The sequence below is a fragment of the Onthophagus taurus genome, chromosome 1 (assembly GCF_036711975.1).
Source record: "Onthophagus taurus isolate NC chromosome 1, IU_Otau_3.0, whole genome shotgun sequence".
In the NCBI taxonomy this organism is placed as follows: domain Eukaryota; kingdom Metazoa; phylum Arthropoda; class Insecta; order Coleoptera; family Scarabaeidae; genus Onthophagus; species Onthophagus taurus.
Genome location: NC_091966.1, coordinates 31,762,082 through 31,772,312, shown reverse-complemented (window position 1 = coordinate 31,772,312; position 10,231 = coordinate 31,762,082). Strand labels below are relative to the sequence as shown.

The 10,231-nt window shown below is 31.5% G+C and overlaps 1 non-coding gene across 1 annotated transcript; it reads left to right on the top strand.

Moving 5' to 3' along the window:
- Positions 1 to 203: 203 nt before the first annotated feature.
- TRNAK-UUU (transfer RNA lysine (anticodon UUU)) lies at positions 204 to 276 on the top strand. The gene has a single exon. It is a non-coding gene; the product is annotated as a tRNA-Lys (tRNA).
- The last annotated feature ends 9,955 nt before the right edge of the window (positions 277 to 10,231 follow it).

The following is a 10,231-nucleotide window of genomic DNA, read 5'->3' as shown; positions in this document are numbered from 1 at the left end:
GAGTTTGATAATACCACATTGGAGGTGGATACGGTGTGCCCATTTATAAAAGGGGTGCGAAGGGAATATAACTCAAACCAACCTGAATTTTATCGTACCCATTTGACGAGTTATTTTACGTTTAAATACGGCGTTATTTCGAAGTTTACATAAATCGATTTATCGATATGCCGGGAATGTGAATATAGACGTTTATTTTCGTTGCCCGGGTAGCTCAGTCGGTAGAGCATTGGACTTTTAATCCAAGGGTCCAGGGTTCAAGTCCCTGCTCGGGCGGTCTTTTTTTATATTGTATATAATAAAAATACAGGTGATTCTCAACCTATACGCGTAAACTTGGGTATTTACTCCTCATGACGAATAATGACATAGGCGAAAAAATTAGGGGTAAAAGATTTTCTGTTTCATAGATTTCCGTGATATTTATTAATAAAAAATATAAATATGTAGGTATATATATATTTTAATATGTTCGATGTATTCTAAAAATGGTTATTTTAACATTTTAAAATAACATCACAGCAAGTGTTCAAAGCATTCGTTCCCATATTTTCTAGGGCTCGGAATCGTATTCGAATAATTCGAATAGTCGAATATTCTAATAATAGTCAACTATTTTAATCATTCGTTAAAAGAAAATAATAATTTTGTTTGTACAATTTTTTGATTCATTCTTTTTTTTAACGTCTTTTTTTTATTATTTTATTTAATTTTCATATTTTATTAGCCGAAAAGTCGATTATTTGAATAGTCGACTATTCTAATAATAGTCGACTATTTGAACATTCGTTAAAAGAAAATAATAAATTAGTTTATTTGATACAAATTTTTTGATCCATTCTTTTTTTTAATGTCATCTTGTTTTGTTTATACAGAAGATATTTACCAATATTTTCTTATAGAACTTTCTTAACCCATTAACAGCCAAAGGTGCGTAGACGCACCTTTTCGTATTTATTTTTTTTCAATCTAAATTAAAACAAATTTTTGCTATTTATTTCATTAAACTATTAGTATTAAGTCTAAAGAATCTTGTAAAATTGTTAGTGTTAACAAAATGCACTATATTGTATTTAAAAAAAATACAGAATATTGCTAATTTCGGGTGCCACAGCATTGATTTAGAAAAAATAACAAAATTTGTTTATACATTAATTATAACAAAACTGTTTCTATGGCAAACACTTCCCAAAATATTGTTTTAAACATGGTAGAAATATATTTATTTTATCATAAACGAAACAAATTCTTTAACCAGTGCGGTAATTAAATAAATTCGAAAAGTTGTCTTACAACTGGTTTATTTTAAGGTTTATGACCATCATCGGAGGTATCGTAAAAATGACATATGAGGAATAACATATAACGTAATAGAGTAGCTGCCAGCAGATATGTGTGGAAGATGTCTTTGTGGTGATCCATAAAGACATCTTCCACACAAAAACATATTATTTAAATAGTAATAATGTTATAAACATTGAGGCTGCGTATACGCACCTTTGATATTTTGAAAGAAAAAGGTTTTTTTTGCAACGGGAACAGTGCGAGATAATCGGCTGGCAAACTGTCCAATCGAAACAAAGAAAGTTATGAAGAAAAAACAACGAGGTTCGTATATTTGTGTATTTGATCCCAATTTGGAAATATTAGTGGTACAGTGGAACGACAATTGGGTCGTCACAGTAATTACCAATGTTTGTAAAGTACTCCCTCTTGCCCAGGCTACACGGTATAACAGAAAAGAACATAAAGAAGAAACAATTCCACAACCCCACGTAATAGCAGACTATAATAAATATATGGGAGGAGTTGATCTTCACGACAATGGCATTGCTAATTACAGAATCAAAATAAGAGGGAAAAAATGGTGGTGGCCATTGTTTATCAACATGATAGATAGCGTAGTAGTCAACAGCTGGAAAATTTTTAAAATGGCAAACAGTTCTAAAATGTCGCATTACATTTTCGCTCCTCATTGGCTATAAGTTTGATGAAATTCGAATTCCAATCTGAATTAACAAGTGCTAACCCTTCTTCTTTTCATGGTAGAACATCGAGGCAAAGTTTACCGCAAGAGATAAGACTCGACAACATAGGGCATATAATAAAAAAATCGGAAGCCAATTTGAGAAAAAAGTGCAAAGTCTGCAAAAGCCATACAATATACTTTTGCAAAAAATGTAAAGTACATCTGCACGCTGATTGTTTTGAATATTTTTATATTAATGTATAATTTTAGTTATTAAATTACTCTTATTTTCCAAAGTTTGAATAAATTATTTTTCTTCTAAATGACACGATTATTTGCCAAAGGTGCGTAAACGCACCCCCATTTATTTGAAGCATTTGATTTTTTTTTAGAACATACTTCAAAATTATCTTATTTAAGATAGTTTAAGAAATATTCAATCTATTTTTAAAAATAACAACGGATTTTTATGATCGTGGCCATAAATGGGTTAAATCAGCTTTTTGTTTTGTAGTACGTTAATGATGTCGTCCACGTTAATATATTTTTCTTTTTCTCTTTAATGTTGTATTAATTTTTAACTTGACGAGGGTAAAATATATTTTTAATTGTATTTGTTTCTCCTGAAATTCTGAAAAATTAGTACTATACGTTTTGTTAAACAAATTATCCGAATATTACAAAAATTCGGCGATTCGGCTAGTCGACGACTATTCGACTAGTCGACAACTATTCCACTAGTCGAATATTAATAAATATTCGAATTAGTCGAATTGTTCGACTATTTGAACTGAAAATTATACGACTACTCGAATATTTAAATTTGTAAAATTCCGAGCTATAATATTTTCTATCAATTGAGCTCCCCGAATCCAAGATCTCACACTAGCGCGGCCTAAACTAGGGTGTTGGCGGATTATCTGGGCAGCAGCATGTATCTGATTTTGCAATATTTGCTAAGTATTAACTTCCGTGGCGTACACTATGCTCTTTAAGTGACCCGAAAGGTATAAACCAAGAGGATTGAGGCCGGGCGATCACTGTGGCCAGGCCATTGGACCATCTCGACTTATCCATCTTCCACGAAATATTATTAGATTATATTATCTAGATGTCGCCGATTACATCAAATATCTAGGAAACTAAAAAACTTTTACTACAATTTTTTTCATCTATTAGTCATCACTTGTCCTGAAGAATAAATCCCTCAGTTTATGCGTATAGGTTGAGAATCACCCTGTATATAAACAATACATCCACATATATTGACATTAATGAAAGCAATACTTTTCTAATTTAATAACATTTTTAACGATCTCAATTATTTTTATAATTTACTAGTTGAATTTATTTGATTAATAAATCCAACTGTCAGCCAATGGGAGCGATTAAAATAGCATAGGTTTAGCTTACAAATAACGAATCACGAAAACTCACTAAATTAGGCCAATTAACATCCGACCTTGCCATTAATTGGTCCAAACACGTTTTTCTAAAACACATGTACAAAGTTTGTTAGTTATGATATATTTTATAGTATTAATATTTACCGTCTTAAAGTGTTACAAATGGAGAGGTGAAAAAACGCGTAACATCGTAAAGCAGCAATGGAGACAGTATATTATTATTTCCGAATATTAAGCTGATGATCTCACGAGATGCAATCGAACGGAGCAACATGTACTAAATAACCCTCTGGGTGGCAGTATAAAGATGTAGTCATGTAAAAGCAGTCAGGTAGAGAATAAGAACAGAAAAACAAAAAGGAAAGTCAATAAATTAAAAGTTAAAATATATCATAATTAACAAACTTTGTACATCCGTTTTAAAAGTGCCTGATGAAGACCAAGATGTTGGTGGAAACGATCGTACCACAGAAATAAATTAATATATCACTTTCATCGCTTCAAATTGTGTAGTTTTTTATAAAACATTCACACCTAAATTCAGTATTGATAAAGGCAATAAAAACATCTAAATTTGTACGATTCCCGCTGGAATAACTGGATTCAATCAGCCGCTAAACATTTATACTTTTAGGCCTTTGAAGAATGTTTTAAGATTCTGCCATTGTTATGCTGTATAATTAAGATGTAAATTTATATTTACGGAACAACATCCTCAAAATACAGTCTTTAATACACAATCAGTTTTCTTCTTCGAGACTGAGAAAGATTTTAAGAATGTATTTCGATACGCTTGATGGACTTCTGTTTCAAAAACTGCAATAACTTGTGTGAACTCTGCATTGATATTGCAATAATTAAATGTGCTTGGTGTTTAACATCAATGTGCATGCAGCACTTCTTTACGGTAACAAACGACAACTCTCCACATTACTGTACTAATTTTAAGGTATAGGTTAAAAAGTACCCCGATTCGTGAGAGGAAAGCGCCCCATTGGGATGAGAACCCTATCACGTTCACGTCGTGCATCCTGGGTAACGCTAACAATAAGAAAGGTTTGATAGTTACATGCATCACTACTTGTAGTGATGAGCTTCAGTGATTCGTTGCTGTTACGGGTAGTATTTGATAGATGACCACTCTGAGGGACCACAATGTGTAATGTGTATGAAAGTTTTGAAAACAGAGAGTTGGCACCTTTTGATCTTTTTTGTCATGAAGTTAAAAGAACTGAAAAGAAAACATTTTTTTAAACTACACCAGTATCTAAACAATGCTTTGTTAGCATTTTACAAGGTGGCTTTTGAATCAGGAATTGTAAGAAGCTGTTGTAGATATAGAAACTCTTCTATTTTGTACAAAAATTACCGCAGCAGTATAAGCTCAGTATCTCTTCGAGATTCTTGATACATTCATATTTGAAAATAATGTATTGGCCTAAATACGTTATTGTCTGTACTGATGCAGTTCTCTCTATGTCTGGCTGCTATGGAGGATTAGATGCGCTTATTCGAAGCAAATGCACCGTAGATCCATTGCATTATTCATAGAGAAGCGCTTGCATCAAAGATATCTAAGTCTTGGATTGAATCAGGTATTAGAATATGTGATGACTATAATAAATTTTATAAAATCTCTTCCATTGAAAGCAAGGTTTTCTAAAAAAAAAGTCTAAGAATGTGAGAGCCGAACTCTCGTCTTTATTGTACTGTATCAGTGCAAGATGGGTTTCACGTTTTATTTTTTTTTAAAGAAGAAGTGTACCAAGGTGAAGAAAATGTTGCTGCTAGGTATTTTCATAAAACTGGCATATTTATGCAAAATCTCTTTGCAGGGAAAAATATGTACCTTTAAAGCTAACGAAAACAATATCAACTTTTATACACATAAAAAAAGCAAAATATGGAAAAGAAAAACAAATGAAGATTCAGGCAAATGTTATTTTGTAATATTATAAATAATTTTTGACTTCAAATGAACTTGGTGTTTCTAAAGATTGAAGAGTCGCTAATTATCTGGTTTGTGAAACCACCGAATTTTTTTAATTTTTCAGTTTTTCATTACTTATCTTGTGATAATAGATTGATAGAATTTTGGATTTTAATAAAAGTATAATTCCGTTTTAGCCATTGCATTTGTACAAAGTTTTGTTTACCGCAATCGCTGTAATAAAAAGCAACTGTAGAGTCAAAATTAACGTGGAAAAGGAAAAGAGGGTGGCCATAGCCAATTAAATCCCATGATTTGAGAAAATGTGCAGTGATTTGTGAGCTCATCCATCACTTTAATTATTAATTTAATCTTAATAAAGTAAAAAACAAAAAATAAATGATCAGGATGATTGATTTATTTCTTATCTCTCACTTACGCTCCTTACCTTTTTACTTAGGGTAAGATGCCACGAAAAACATCTTAATTGAAAATACTATAGAATATACTATTTTCAATAAAAGACTAGCTTTACCATATTGAATAGAATAGAGATTCTATAGAATTGTGAATGCTCCAAACAAATTGGAGTTGATACTTCTTTCTTTTTTTCCTATTGAGGATATTTTTTGTAATTTGCGAAAGCTTTGGTGCAAATAACTTTTATCCCACCACCATTTTTTGATCGTACACATTTTTGATTACGCTGCCCACTCTCTCTTTGGCCGCATGATAACATTCTTTGATTTCCAATTTGCCACTGTGTTGATCATTTTGAAAATCACATTTTCAAACACAATTTGAACATGAAATTGTCGAAAAATAATTAGCTCAAACAAAAAGTTAATTCTTCAACAAAAAACTACAACAAATCTAATTTAATATTTCCATTAGTCATGTAAAGTAGATAGATTATCTAAAAACATAATTAGATTTTATTAGCAAAAACGATTTTAACGGAACTATCTCCGTTCAAATGGTAATAAAAACTTGTAACACAAAGAGAAAAAGAATCATTTGAATTTTCAAAACAAGTATGCATTAAAGTTTTTTTTTCAATTTTTTTATGTCTTGAAAATCTTTTTTAATTTTGTTAATAAAACATTGTTATTATTAACAGCCACATGGGGTAATGTTAAGCAATATCAACAGAGAGATGAATGGTTGTTGGAAATCGCCGTTCCGATTAATTTATTATCTAGAATGAAAGATACCGTAGCTACCGGGACAGCGGTAAGTAGCCGGTTGACAGAAATATGTATCTGATACAGCTTGGCCCCAGCGCTCGAGGCTATTCAACTACTAGCAGGTAGCTTTTGACATGTTTATAATTAGAAATATACGATACACTGTCGGCTTCCGTTCTTTGTGAGGTCGTTACGACACTACACCGTTTTACTCACAAAATTATAACCTTTTTAAACAATAAATTTTTTAGAGCTTTTTTAAATTAGATTTAAATTAAACCAAAATTGTTAGTGAAGCTACATTATAATTAATCAATAGATGATACATTTACTGCATTGTAACCCTTGCGAAACAGTTTCCTTTGTTCCTATCTCCTACCGATGATCCTAATTGCACCAAAGCAAGCTCTAATAAACACCTTACAGACAAATATTTTACTAATATTCACGCTTCACAAAGACAAACAGTATGATACTTGATTGGATTCAACTTGTTCACGAATTAATTATAATAATTCATGATTTTAATAAATAAAATTTATCTAAGGTAGTTTTAACATTTTGAAATCACTCAAGAAATGAAAATGTTAGGAGGCAAAATGAATCACTCTTGATTTTCAGACTATATTGTTTCAACAGGGAGGTTATAATGTCTTAATGCCTAATGTAGGACTTGCCCTTTTCTTAACTTTTTTAAATAACAGCAAATCTCGCCAGATACAACATAAACGTTGTAGGAGGCGATTAACCAAGCGAACTAACGATTCCTGTTTTTGTTATTACCTGTTAATAATGAAATATAAAGAGGTCATATCCAATATACATACATACAGAAGATATCTATGGAATGCCCATTGCTCTCTCGAAGAAATCAATAGATAGTGTGTGCGCGCACACTGTAAAAAATGGGTGTAGAACATTTTACTACGTTAAGTTACAAGATTCACTTAGGTACTTATATTTACGTTATTTTCGAAATACATAAAATTGGTAATATTCCTTTTAATTTTCTTTTTATATTTTGCTATAATGAGATACTACAAGAAAATGTATTGAAATATTTACGTATTTATGTTGTAAAACTTACAGGTATTATTTTTATTCCTAGAAGCTTTTCTAACATTAAGAGAACTCGTTATAGCACCTCACATGTCAAATACAGCTTTGACATTTTAATACATTTGTACACATTAGAGATTTGTTACATATATTAGAGTTCATAAGGTGATCCTAACATCTTTGGTATTATCCCATACTTTGCTGTAGTCTTTTTTGGTCGTCGTGCCTATCACTCAAGTTTTCAAGCAACAAGAAGAGATGGGAATGTAGGAAATGACTCTTGAAAGATATTCGAGCTCCAATCTTGAAGTAATTTTGCAAGATATTGGCGATTGTTTCCTGGGAGTCTGGCGATTTTGCTTACTGTTAAAGCTGTGAAAACACTTTAACTATCTGCACGATCTGCCGCTTAAAGACATTGTAGCATCCCTCATCTATTAATTAATTATCGATGATTTAAAATATTGAGTGAAATATAGTTGTGTTTTAATAATTGAGTTATTGATAAGACCAAGCTTGATTTGTAAAGGTGCAGTAGAGACATTTTAATTTTCTTGGTTCATAATAATCTTCAAAGATTGATGATACGTCATGATACTTAACACGTTAAACGCCGCGTAACCGCCGGCGCTCAAAGATTTCTGGTTAATTGTAATATACATTTCATGCTTGGCGGTTACGTGTTAATGTACTACATGTCTTGTAATTTAACGACGATATTCATCAAATAAAGGTAGTAATCATCAACACAATTGTTCAGTTATATCCTAAGTATTAACAATGAAAATAAAACGTAGACATTTTGGCTAAGTAAGAGAACACTTGCACAGCTCAGCATGTTTTTTGCATGCTCCACAAAATAATTTTGATTAACGAAAAAAAGTTTTTTTTATGGATGGAATTTATGGGTAACTTCACACGGGTCTCATTTATTTATTTTGTAGATTCTTTCCAATACAATAGTTTTCACAAAACTTTGTGTACTTGCAGAAGTTAATTTTGAAAGATCATAACCTTTTTTTTCTTCTATTTTGTCTTCTGCAATATATTATCACTCACATAGTAACTTAAAAAAGGACAATAACCACAAATAAACGATGTGTGATGAAACAAAATATTCCGAGTAAATGGCATTTAAATGCGTTGAAAGTAAACACTTTTGTGTCATGGTTTGCATACTATAACAAAGATGTAATGTTGTAATAATAATTTAATCAGGAAGTTAGAATGGCAGATTCTGTTTTTGAGTTTTTTACAGCGGAGTACCATATAAATGTCAAAACTATTAATACGATTATGTCATCGAATGTATTTTATTAATGCAAAATATACGGTTTGATGGGAAAAATATCTAGAAAAACTCTTAAGGAAAAAGTTGCAGCAGCAGTATGCTCAAACTTTCACTGTCACTGTAAAAGGGCAAATTATTTTTGTGGAGAGATGTTGACAAGAACTTAAAAAATAGACATGCAAGGCGCGGGTTGCATCAATTTTTATTACCAGATTAAAGAACAACAAAGTAACAAGGAGGACAAAATATTTGCTTGTTTGTTATAAGGGCTTATGTTAAGCCATGGCTCCAATACAGTTCGGGTTAAAGTTACATTCAATCTTTAAACCTCTTTGAAAATATTTCCTCTTCTCAAGAACGTCCATGTTCTCTTCCTTTCTGACAAAGAGAAATCTTTCCTGGAGCGTTGATTTTCATTTCCATATAATGCCAAATGTATCAACGTAACTTCCTGCGTAGGTTTTCCATTTATGTGTAATATCTGGAAGGAATAGCTGTATCGAGCTACGAAGATGAGAAAGAGTTTTCTTCTTGTTTAGCAACATCGCTTGTTTGAATACTTATTAAAAACGATGAGAATACAGAGTTTTACCATTAACAACTTGTAACACTATGAATTCATCAAATTTTCGCATTTTTCTCGATATTCATGCATTTGAGACCTAAGTAAAACAGACCAATATTGTTAAAAATAAAATTTGCTACAACTTTTCTTCTGAAAGTCTTTTTGTAATATGCTCCGAATTCCGAGTATTACCTACCATTAACAACATGTAAATTCATCTAATTTTCATATTTTCGCATTTTTCTCGATATTCATGCATCTGAGAGCAAAAGTGAAAGAGAGCGATGTTGTTAAGAATATAATTTGCTACAATCGTTGTTCTAAAAGTTTTTCTGTAACATGCTCCAAATCCAGAGTTTTACCATTAACATCTTGTAAACTCTCCTTGTTTAACAATTTTGGAAATTATACGGAAAATGATTTTAATAATAAAAATCATTTCTTAAAAACTGATTCAGATTCCATAATGGGGTACCCATAATGGGGTATAATCATTTTAAAGCAAACATTGTTTAAACTTTTGTTTATGCCAAGGGAAAGATGGAGAAGAGTATTTTTTCCAAAAAGGGCTGTCAAGCTAATATAAAACTTTCATGAACTAATAACCGCCGAAGAATAGCATAAGCAATTTCGTTTACATTTGGTGCGTTCTGACATGGTTTTTGATGATAAGATTTTATAGAATATCGTCCATACACGCATTGGAAACAATAGAGTAGTTGCTGTATAGAACAGACATTGTAAGTTTGTTCAATAATCCACTATGTATAGTGTAACCTGGTTAAAACATCCGCCTCCGTTTCATCAGTGGATACATGTTTAGT